The sequence below is a fragment of the Condylura cristata genome, unplaced genomic scaffold (genome assembly GCF_000260355.1).
Source record: "Condylura cristata isolate star-nosed mole 26May11 unplaced genomic scaffold, ConCri1.0 scaffold00014, whole genome shotgun sequence".
Taxonomy (NCBI): domain Eukaryota; kingdom Metazoa; phylum Chordata; class Mammalia; order Eulipotyphla; family Talpidae; genus Condylura; species Condylura cristata.
In genome coordinates, this window is record NW_004567115.1 from 22,102,531 (window position 1) to 22,115,385 (window position 12,855).

A 12,855-nucleotide genomic window follows, 5' to 3' on the forward strand; every position below is an offset into this window, starting at 1 on the left:
ATACATTTCTTAACTAGAGGTGTCATGAATTTAAATACTTTATCATGGTAATTCCCATTTTGTGTATTCAGCTATATAAGCTAACCAGGGAAGTTTAAAAACAAAAACAAAAGTGTTTAGAGCTTTTTAGCTTAACAGTTCTTTCATATTAGCCACTGATTTTAGTTTGGTGAAATTCTGAGGTGTTTCACCACATGCTGATGTATCTCCAAAGAATTTTGAAGCATTTTAACAATTTTCTGAGGCATGCATTGGGACTGTCATAAGTGGGGGTACAAGATACCTGAAAAGGTGGGTGCCAGTCAGTCTGGCTGAGCAGGAAGTAGGATGGTCATTTTAAAACCCCAGCAGCTCTGCTCCTGAGATTACACCCTCGCCATCTCTAGGTAAGTGCGGCTGTGTAAAGGATCAGATAGTCAAGAGAAGTTCGAATTGGTCTTGTCCTCATGCTAACTTTGTGTTCCTCGATAAGTCATTATCTGTTTAACCTCTCTGACTGTAAGTACAAACAATGCAGTTTATTCATGGTTATTGTCAAGAACTAAATGATAAACAAACCTATTTGAATATTCCATGGCACAGAGTAGTAGGTGCTGTCTAAAGATTAATCCTGCTCAAATAAGCTAAGGTGAATTGATTTTCAATAGATTTTAAAAAATAGAATATGCAGGGCATATTTATTCTATAGAACCAGCTTGCCTATTGGAAAACATCCAACAAAAATAATATAGCTCAATAGGGTGTTTTTTTTTTTTTTATTTGGGAAGATAACAATTTTAAGGCAGTAATCTAAGTTGAATGTATTTATTTATTTATTTATTTATTTAGCACCAGTATGAGTGGGTATTCTTAAAAGCAAGTATAGTTAAACATGTTAACTACTGCATTTTCAGAATAAATTTACATGATGAGTACATGAAATGAGGCATCTGAGAATACCTTTATTTTCTCAATAGATACTCTTACCCTATTGGTATCAAATATAAGGCACTGTAATAGAAGACAACCTAGCTACCACTTTCAGTTTAAAGGACCATGCCCCTAATAATTACATTCTAACTGTATGCCTTTATCCTTCCAAATGTAGAGAAACATAACACAAAATCAATAGCATCGGTTTAAGGAAATACATTTTGAGTGTACTCAACTATCACCAGAATTTTCTGAATTATGTTTTTTTTTTATATATATATATTTAGAACTGTGTATCTGATAGCTTTCAATGACCCTTTGACAATATTTTGCCTCTGGTTGAATTTTAGACAATCATAGTAATAATCTTCTCTATCAACCACCAATTAGATTTGCACTTAGGGAAAATCTATGATTCTTGAAGACACTAATCATCATGTATTGGATAGCAATTCTTTGAAATAATAGGCATTTATCAGTTGAGTAAGTTATACTTAGGAATGAAAGAAATTTTCAGGATGTACTGGGCAGCCTACAACTCAATTCTAAAATCTCAGATGCTGTATTAGTCAGGATTCGCTAAAGAAATAACAAAAGCAATTGGATGTACATGTGTATATGTATACCACACAGCTATATTAAAGATTTACTATAAGGTGTTGACTAAAGATTCTGACAAGTTGAAAACCTGCTGAACTTGATGCCCCAGTTTAACAAAAAAAAGTATTAGGAGGATTCCCTGTTGCTCAGGTGAGTTTGGCCTTCTGACGATTGGATACGGTCCACCCACACCTTGGGGGTCATCTGTTCATCTCATTCAAAAACATCCCCACAGAATCAGGTACTACCAAATATTTGGGTACTTGATGGCCCAGTCAAGGTGACTCATAAAAAAATTAGTCATCACAGATACATAGGTACTTACGAAGTTTGGTTGCCTTAAGCAATTTCTTGACTTACCAAACAAACATACCATAGAGGTATTGGCTGTGTGTGGTTATAGTCCCGGCATGTGTACTTTGATGAGTATTCTTTTCATTTTCCTATGAACAATAAAGTTGAACACATTTCAAATTACATTCACTGTTACACCCACCCCACCACCACCACCACTGGGAGTTTATATTGTGAAGTGAAACTTTTCTGTATCCTATTCAATCGTCTTTCATTCTGTTTGTTCATCTAGCTCTTTCTAAGTAAAGCATAGGTCTTACTAGTATTCTTTGCTTCCACAGTATGTATCTTCAAATGTCTTACTTGATGGCTGCAATGATAATGCTTCTTGAGGGGGAAAAAAGCAGTGTCTCATAAATACACCTCTGTGATCTCAGTGGGAAAGGGTTGTATTTATAATACATCAACATCATGATATATTCTACCCTTTTACACTAGAGTGGCTACCAATGTTAACAGAAATAAGTAACATTTTACCATCTGTGCAAGAAACCATGACCAGTGAAATGATACCACTGATGGTTTGACTTGCTATGGAGGGCTCTTGGTAAAGCTAGTTGGGCTGCACTGTCAGGATACTAGGCCAGTGAAGTCTGGGTTTGATTAAAATAGCATTTGGTAACAGCTTTATGGAGCAGTAGCTTTGTGAAGGATCTAGGTCATGCTACAATCTGGGAATTTCCTTCATCCTAATTTTTTCCTTTCTTCTAACCTTCTCTTAGAGACTTAGTGATGACATTGTTTAATTCTTGGATGACCTACAATTCAGGTTGTATTTAGCTTTCAACAAGGCATCTGGCTTTCCTTTGTTGCCTCAAGGGCTTCATCTCTCCTAGAGACAGAGCTGCTAGCTCTGAGTGATCACTTTAATAGATCAGTGTGAAATGTTGCTTGATAGTTGTTACTATAGCAGAGAATCTGTAGTGTTGTGCTGTCACAGATGACCACACCCAAAATGCTCTCAGTGAGAATGTGAATGTTGTCAAGACTGAAAGATTAGGCATTTTTTGCCAAGACCAGTTAGTCTAGGTATCCATAATGTAAGCACGGGCATCAATGCCTTTACCTAGCAAAGAACATGTCTGCTAGAAAGATAATGTACTATGAACATAGTCACCTTTTTTAAACTTACATACTGGACTCATGTAATTGTCTATCCACTGTCCTTTCTTCTTGTTGAACATAGCTGCCACAGTGCCTTGAACACTGCAGCCAGAGGTAAATAGCACACACATGCTACATCAACAAGAAAAAAAGGGCAAAAATGGCAGATGTGCAGTTTGGTTCTGAGGAATATTGAAGCCCCTGTTCTTTCTCTCTTTATTCCAGCAGATATAAAAACTAAGGGCTTTGGCTTGAGAAGATTAAATAGATCTGCTTCTGGGGGGATTAGTACCTAGATGTGTAGTGAGACTAAAGCCACAGAAATGCCAAGGGGCCTGAAAAAGAGAGGAAATCTTCAAGGCTGAGCTACCTGAGAGCTAATCCATCCTTCTTGTCAAGATGTAAGATAGGTCAGTTCAACACTGACAGTTCAGAAAACTAAAACACAGTAAAATGGTACTTTTATTATTTTTTTTAACAATATACCCATCAGAAGTGAAAACAAAGTTTGAATTGACACTTCTGCATTGACACTTTGGAAACCACATCAAAGATAAAGACATCCCCAAGCTACATCTAATAATCTAGCCACACTGTCTATTGAATCATCCACTTAAATGACCTAAAGGAAGCAGTTGAAAAGGTGAACCCATAATCCTATCAAAGTAAAGGTTGCCTTGTTAAGCATTTCTCCTGGATCTTCTAAGCCTCATTATCCATTACAGTAATTACCAGGATCCCTTCCCTGTCTTCCCCTAGGGTGAGTAAGAGGATCTTCATTCTGGAGTAGGCTCAATAAAGGTAGTACTTTTTGCTGGGAGTTAACAGAATACCTATTTTGCATTTAGGGTTATAATGGATGGACATCCTTTTACCGAAACAAAAAACAAAAATGTATCTTTTTTTTTTTTTTTTTACAAAAGGCTCAAGAAGCATTGATTGTTAAATTTATTACTTGATAAGTTCATCTTTCAGGGCCAGCTACCTTGCACAACTGTATAAATGCAACAAAGGTAAATGGTATAGCAAAGGTCTGAAAATAACATCAGCAAGGTAATATGCACGTACAATACATTCTTAAGTTGTCTGTCAGGGAGACTCCTAGCTAATGTTCCGTAATAGATTTCTATTCTGTTTCCGTAGCACCTACTATATACTATAGATAAAAATTTTCCTAGAAATACCTGGTACTCACTTTTCTGCATAACAAACATTTGATTAATTCGGATTTGCCTTCCTGTATTCTGCATAGCTAATGTGAATATTGCAGGCCCACAGGAGTAATAAGAATGTAGATTTGGACACATACGGTGTCATTAACAGCTTAGCAATGATCTCTCCCCCATGCCCCAGTAAGTACTTTCCCATTATGGGACCCAATAAGACCAGTGAGTAACAAGCTTTAAAGAGACAAAGTAGAAGGCTCATGACTGAAGTTTTCATTGTGCTTAATTAAAAAAAAAAAAAGTGCCTTAGTGAAAGCATAGTTCTACAAAGCTTAAACTGTCATTTTTGTGCCTTTTGACAAGGCTTCACTTGAGTGGTGTATCATGAGTGGAACTAAGGACAAAGACCATAAAATCTGTTGCCTTTGTTGTTCAACCTCTATAGACTTTTCCACTTTTTAAAAAAAAATTATTTATTTATTCGTACAGAACTGGGGTACAGGCCAGAGATGTGGAGGGTGAGAGGATTCAACAGAGACAGAGTGGGGAGCAGAACAAGCAGATCGATGAAGTACATTGCTGAGGGGAGCAGCGGGCGGGTCAGGAGAGGTCTGCCACACCATGATCTCCTCCGGGGCGGGCAGGTGGGAATCGAACTCATGCGGAAGTGGCTTAAGCTTCTTAGTGCTGTGCTTTAACCCGCTGCGCCACCAGGGAGGGCCACAAATTGCATTCTTAATGCAAACCCATTGTGGGCAGTAATCTGAGATATAGGAAAACAGATTATAAGTATCCTAACAATTCATGAGGTTTCCTAAACTTTGTTTCTGAGCAAAGTATGAGTACCTTGCCCAGAACTCCCAATAATTAGCACAACGAGGCACTCTTGATTTTTCAAACTTCCTTTGTAACTGGGACTTGGTCCTCAGAAAGAGACACAGCATTGTCCTTTATGGTCCAACCCAGGCCAGAATTCTATGATTTTAAGCCGCTAGTTAAAAATACAAGGGGAATGTCCAGATGATGGACCCTCACAATACTGGGGATGGAATCCATCCCTCCAGTTAGACAACAATCATGGTTAATAGGTTTGGCTGCACAAGTTCCTTCCAAGGTTGCCTTCTAGTCAAGAAGTTCCCCATAGTTAGACTTTCTGTCATATAAAACAAACTAACCCCATTTCTTTAGTCCTGTGAATTCCAAAGTCTACATCTCTGCAGTATATTTAATCAGGACTCCACAGTACAAAACCTTGGACATGAAATATTAGTCTGGAGTAGAGAAAGATTTAATGTCTGAGATCATAGAGTAGTCCAGCTATAAAAGAAATGGCAAGAACCCAATCAGGAAAGTGATTTAAAACTGAGTAATCTACTCCAGGACAGAATTCAGTGGTCTCTGGGGTGTGCTGAACTAAGTGAATTAATAGAGAGGAAACCTCTTTGTTTTGATTCCACCTTTTCCCCTTAAATTACAATTGAAATGCATGTGTCTTTTCAAGAGCATGGAGAAAGGTGGTATAGTAAATGAAGATGTTAACAACATCAAGTGACATTAGCATTAACCCTGGCCTTCCCCTTTCTCCAGAGAAGTGTCAGTACTAGAACAAAAGAAGACCTGGCCTTGTGGAAGTGTGTTTGGTAGAGGACAATATTAGTGTTCAATGGAATGGAAAATTGCCATGATCATTTAGAAAGATATCATGGTGTGGTGAAAAGGGTTCTGAACCAGGAGGCTCAGGCTGTTAATTAGCATATGACCTTGAGCAGAGCTCTCTGGAGCCTGTGCTTTGTGTCCATGTAATTTTCATTGTGATATAACAACTTGAAATCATTTTTAATTTACATCTTAAACATAGCTCATATATGTATGTTTGTGGATACCTAATGTATTTTATACATTACAGAAATAATATCATTAATTTTTTCTCAAGATTTTAAGGAAAAGGCATTTAATGAAGTGATGTTATTAAGGTCCTGTTATATATATAAAACATTATATATATATATATATATAATGTTATTTTCATATTCTGTACTACTAATATCAGTGCTTTGGAATTGATTTTTTTAGGCTATTTGATAAATTTTAATCCATTCACACCTGAAATTAACTATTTGAATGATTATTGTGAAGAAGGGAGGTGGACAACTTTTAGATATGAAACAAATGCAACCCCACCAAAGCAGGTGAAAGACGAACCCCAGAGCGAAGTCATCCAGTCGGCAAATAGTATTCCATTCCCGCCCTTTCACTGAGAAGCCACAGTGTTCTAGAGATTCATACAGAACATAGGAAATTTATGAACCCTGACTTTGTAATGCTCGTAATCAAAATTACATACACAGCTTAGCAGCACTCATTCATTCAACAGATATTTATTGAATACTTACTGTATATTTGACTTGTTATTCTAGATACTGAAAATTGGTACAAAATGTATATACACTATGTTTAAATACCTTGCACTGTAATAATAGATAAATGTCTGCCTAGCCTGAGAATTAAAGGTTAATAAGCATCTTACAAGTCACAGGGTCATAATCTTCAATTTAAGAAATTTGGGTTTTTATTTTTTGTAAGACAAGACTGATAACCTGCCTCCATTATATCAGTTGCTAAGCACTTGGTAAACTGCCATTATAACATTCACTGTTCCAGGTCTCATCACCTCATGCTTCTTCCTGAGCCAGAAACTGAAGGGACAACCCTGGGCACAGCAGGATGCCACCATGACCCTTTGTCAATGGTGGTGCTTACACTAATAGGTTGTTTTTGAATAATTGCCTTAAGGTAGGGGAGTGACAGTCATAACATTAATTAATAGGATTATCCCCAAGCTTGAGTTACAGGTCTGGGATGTTTTGGTTCAATTTTGTGTGTGTATAATATATACACAATACCTATTTCTGCTGTGAATGGAAGGGAAGCAAAGAAAATAATTCATAGAAGAAAAAAATGATTTTAATTTGCATCTTCCCTTGAGCAGAGTTGGAAACATTGCATTTTATCGGTTTGAGGCCAATTTCTGATAAGAAAGTCTTTGTAGGCACATGCCTAGTGTTTACAGCAAACAAGCGGCACATTTTACTCTATGTAGCATCATACAGAACTAATACATATAGAACCAAAGTGGGCGTTCATGACAAAGGTGGCATGAAATCTGCAAATGCTATTAGTGAGCATGGTTATTATGGACAGTATTTGAATTTTTTAGGAACTGCAGGAGACATTCCTGGAGAAGATCTCCTGGAATCTCCTGGAAAAGAAGAAATATCTCCATTCTTCTGAAAGGAAGGGGGTAGGGAGAAAGACTACAGCTCCCACTGCCCACTGAGTATAAGCTCTGGCTAAGGCACAATCTGGAAGGTCATTGACATCACAAGTGATATCCTTGAACCATCTGCTATAGAATCCATCTAATTTCTCCTAACTAACATGATGGGATATTGAACAATTCTTAGGTGAGAGATGCCAATTCAGTCTTAGAATTTCTCTAATTACTCAGATATCTCTGGGGAGACAAGTAACTTCTCAAACAGACATTAATGACAAGAAAACTCTGAGGAATCTCTACAGATGCCTTTTATGGAGGTACTCAGGGCACATATTAGGAGTCCGTAGATATTGTGGTCTGTGGGATGGAAAAGGTTGGGGAGCAGGAAGCAAGAATCTAACACAATAACATGTGGTAAATGTCTCTAAATAGTAATTTCTGAACAGGGTCTTCTAAAGATGAATGTACATGCTAAGCTAAGAAGGCTAAAAATCTAGATAGAGACCGCTTTATGTGTTTTCATTTTTCTGTGTCTTAAAATTCTCTACATACTTGAAAGAACTAAGGGATGTTTTTCTGCATGTTCTACTGCCTAAAAGGTTGTATGTTCTATACTCAGAGAATAGAACAGACTTACTACTTGTCATCTTCCGGGTCTGCCTGACAGACACATCACAGTGGTGTTACCAATGCAAAGTAGGCTTCCTGTTTACCTAATTATCTGCCAGTGCTAATACAAGGCAGAGATGCCAGGTTCTGGAATTTCTTACTAGCTTGCATAGCATTCAGCAGACAGAACAAACACAGGTCCTTAATTATTTCTAGTTTGGTGGGAAGAAAGCAAGAATAATTGAAACAGTAATAATAACTAACTTCATCTACTTTTCCAGCAAATCCTTTTCTAGCAATCAGCAAATAGGTAGATATCTTTTCATCCCTTACTCCCCGTTTCTGTGATTTGTCTGGTTGTGGTGCCAGTTATTTATGAATTAATCATTTAAATATGATTTGCATGCTTGAGACCCATAACTGACAGTGATAACAAAATATAAATCAAATGAGCACTTGTGAAGCCATTAATTTGTGGTATGAAAAAAATCCACATTGCATTTGAATTGCCTAAAAGGGAGCAGTCCCTGCAGAGTACTCACCAAAGATCTGATGAAGGAATAAAATTAGGTATGCCTTGGAGACAGGATAGTCTAATGTAGGAGGCTTGTGTGGAGAAAGGCATCTGAAAGAAAGGCAGCGGTACGGACAAAGGCACTGAGGTGAGCCTGGAGAGTTAATGGTTTGTACTGGAATGTAAATGTATGTCGAGGTGCTGCAAAAAATAAGTCATATTTGATGCAGTAGTACCAGTTAATAGGCGATCAGAAGGACAGGCAGAGCACTTGGCCATGACTGGAGGTGACGGGAAATCATGATAGATTACTTCGTGCTGATTCCGTGACTAAGGAAATAGCAGGGAGAATTGACTATTCCAGAGACTTCAGAGTCAGCAATGAAGTAATTTAGGATTACAAAGAATGTGGAGGGTAAATAAAAATAAAGAGCTAACATCTTTCTTTACTGGGTGAAAATGTTTTCAAAGGATATATGCTCAATGAAGAGGGAAACAATATTTGTCTTTGGAGGTAGAAATATAGAAAATGACTAGTTTTTGCATAAAGGATGATGAACATGAAGTCTAATGACATATTTGAGTTGCTGCCTGGGAGGAGAGCTGCTGACTAGGCTTAGGGTCCTAGTACCTTTCGCAGCATATTGAGTGGTTCCATGTCTAAGTCTCAAAAAAGAAACCATCCCTGGTGTTCAACCTATGCATAGTATTCAAAACCCACAGGTCAAATAACTGCCCCACTCTCTTCAAACCCAGCCTGTGGACTGTTTGCAGTTGACCAAATTTGTTCCCTGGCAGATAAAGGTTAAGGATGAATGTGGGTGGATAGGTGAGTGGGTAGGGGTGCCTCTATAAATAATATGTAAGAACAATGGATATCATGGAAATGCTTGGGCAGAAAAGTATGTTAACAAAGAAAGCCAAAAAAAAAAAAAAAATTAAAGGTGGAAAGGAAATGAATCACTACCAAAAATAGACAGGTAGATTTCTCTGTCATGTAAATATATACCACTACACACATACAGACAGAGCAATATTTGCAAAGACAAAAAGCAACTATTGAAGAACACTATATAAAAATACAACTTTAAAAAAAAGTTAAAATGATCAATTTCATGGAGTTTCCTGCTTTTTGCTCTATAAGCATATGTGTACGCACAGTCTTACATATATAAAATCATGAGCAGGCGCAATCCTAGATTTGTATATAGAACACCATTAAAAGTAGTATTTCTGTGTTGTTAATTTTTGGGATTCAGGAGCTACTGTGTAATAACTTTGGAATTAATAAGAATGATTTTAAAGGAAAACATAAGACATTGTTAAAACTTTTGCTTTTTAACTTGTAAGTACAAAAGCTCTTCTGAGGCTGTGCTATAATTATCAGTTTCCATTTCCCCAGAAGTTACCTCTCAGAGGCAAGACAGATTCTGGGAAAGGGGTGCAATTTTTTTTCTCCAAACACAGCTACCACTGGCCTATCGGGATGCCATAAGCACCCCAAAGTCTCATAGGGAGGCAAAGACTGAGTTGAGGGCAGAGAGCCAGATTTGTTGCCAGGAAGTGGTTGTGCCCACAGTAATCACAAAAATGCATACCTCCATCAGGAGCACTTGGAGTGGTGCCCAGCATTGGTATCTTCTTATAACCCCTCAGGGAATTGTAATCTGCAGCCAACATTAAGAATCAGGGCCATAATGGATCGATTTTCTAAGGGACCAATCGTGCAGTGTAAAATTAAAAGTGAAAAAGATTTGGTTGACCAAAGCCAAAGGGATGTTTGACCCATAGACTTGTGAGAAAATGATCCTTCCAACAGAATGGAAGAACATGGAATGTAGTGCAAAAGATATCCTTGCAAAAGATAGTGAGCCTAGTGATAGCCCTTTCTCTTGCATATGGTAGAAAAATCTCGGATCATACATGGCAAGCTAGGGAAATGCTCTGCTAGTGTTTGCCTTCAGGACACTCATGTTAGACAAAAGCCAGTGTTGCTGCTGGTTCCAGGACACTTAATCTTTCCTCACTCCATGAGAGGATTCATCCTGACAAACAAGATGTAGTGGAACAGTGGCCCATGGAGTAGCCTTTACTCTGCATGTAGGAAGTTGTTTCAGTCAGGTTTGTGTAGATTTATAGTGGGCGAGAGCGGAGGAGACCAAAGAGGTCTTCCAGTTTCTGCCTACTTTTTCCATTACCAAGAAGCTGTCCTTGGTCCCATAAAGCAGAGACCAGGAATGGGCATTAGTCTCTTAACTCCCATTCAAGTACCTTGAAATTCGCTGGCTTTATGACATGTCCACAGCAATGGCACAGTCTTTCTTCTACTCTAAATACTCTAAATGAGTATTATCACTTTCATAGCATGTCAAAGTATAACACTGATGAGCTACCCTTAGTGATGCTTAGTGCATGCTAGCCTATCCCTTCCCTGCATGGTTTCACCTTTATCATTGATCCCCCAACACCAGTTTTCAAGGGCTCTTAACTTTGTCTATTTTACTGTGGACATCACACTGATAGGATGAAACCATTCAAGATCTAAATTCACCTCTAACCCTGAAAGTTGGTAGTAAGACCACAAAACCAACGAAGATGACACTAGGGGGACCCCATGTGTCCTTTTGTCTCAGGACCTTTGCCCCATTCTTTCTTTCTTCAGAACTGTACACAGTATAACTGCCACCCCGAGATTTTCATATCCTGGCTAGATTACATTTATTTTTCGGGGGAGAAGTTATAGCTCACCTGTTTTTAATGGAGTTTCATTTTGTTACCCAGCATAATCTTTGTTCCCAGGCATTAGATGGAATAAAATGCCATTCAGCTTAGCCAGAGCTCCAAGCAGCTGTTCTGCATGTCTCTCTGTGTAGCTGTAGCAATGCATCACTTTCAGATGCCTTAGTCTAGGCTTGCCAGCATCTCTGTGCCCATGCCAGACACTTTCAGATAGCTTGCCATAAGCAAAAACTCAAGTTAAAATGACTTTAGTGGATTTAACCTAATTCTTATGTGCATTAGCATCTGGACTTTGGAAAGTACCACCTGCTCTCAGGGAAGCTAGTGGCACTGATTCTGTACCATAAGGAGAATCCAAGTGTCTGTTTTAAGAAAACTGTAAAAATCAGAATATGACTATAACAACTTGAGCGAATTATAATCTTTTAAGATGATTATCCACTTTAAGAAAGATTTGCCAGAAATTGCCCTTTGCCAGTTAACATTCCCCTTATATTGAAAAGCAATGAAGACCCATTTGCCAGGGTGTGATTGGCACATAAGAAATCAGGTGGTGGCCCTCCCTGGTGGCGCAGCGGGTTAAAGCACAGCACTGAGAAGCTAAAGCCACTTCCCGCATAAGTTCGATTCCCGCCTGCCCTGGAGGTGACCACATGGCGCGGCAGACCTCTCCTGGCCCACCAGCTGCTCCCCTCAGCAGTGTACTTCGTAGATCTGCCTGTTCTGCTCCCCGCTCTGTCTCTGGTGAAGCCTCTTGCCGCCCCTGAACCTCTGTACCCCAGTTCTGTATGCACAAATAAATAAATCTTTAAAAAAAAAAAAATCAGGTGGTAAATCACACAAGACCTGAATTTAAAGCAAACTACAAGGGCTTTCTGTCAAAGTTAGTTCAAGTTCAGAAGGGTTCAGGTAAGAGATGGTCTAGGAAGTATTAGGAATATACCTGGGGAGGGATTACAGTGCAGCAAGCAGTCCTATATATGAAGTCCCCACACATGCGCTGGGCTAGATTTGATTCAGTTAACAACAATCCAAAAGGAAAGTGTCTCACCCCTGCTGCCTCACCTTCAGGCAGAGGGAGAAAAGACTGCACTTTGACCTTCCAAGGGCCCCGACCAGAGTGGGATTCTGGAACCCTACGCAAAGCCGTGGTGGTTGTCCACTGACAGTGTTCCATCTGTGCCTGACAAGGGGTCTGTACCCTTAGCATGGTGTCAGATTTGGTCTGGGCTGGGGCTAAGACAGAGGAGGCAAGTCTCATCGTGATTTGCATGAGATTTGGTGATGCGGCGTAGGAGGGCAAAGGCAGAGTTGATGAAAATGTCTATCTGACCACTGCACTGCTAAATACTATGATTATAAAAATGACATTCTACACTATATTCATTGTATAATTTCATTTTTATGTGGCACATAAAGCTACTGAGCTACATAAAACTAAAATAAATTTTTAAACTATAAGATCAACTAGATATTCTCAGAAGGGAAGGGGATGAGGAGATAGGTAAGTGAAGTGAAAGGGTCCATTGTATGGTGAAGGGTAAAGCTATGCTTTAAGGGTGAACGTAATATGGAGTAGA

General features: G+C 38.7%; 1 protein-coding gene across 1 annotated transcript in view; it reads left to right on the forward strand.

Moving 5' to 3' along the window:
* Positions 1–12,855, forward strand: part of UNC5D (unc-5 homolog D (C. elegans)) — a 248,729-nt gene that overhangs the window by 153,705 nt on the left and 82,169 nt on the right. The window lies entirely within an intron of this gene.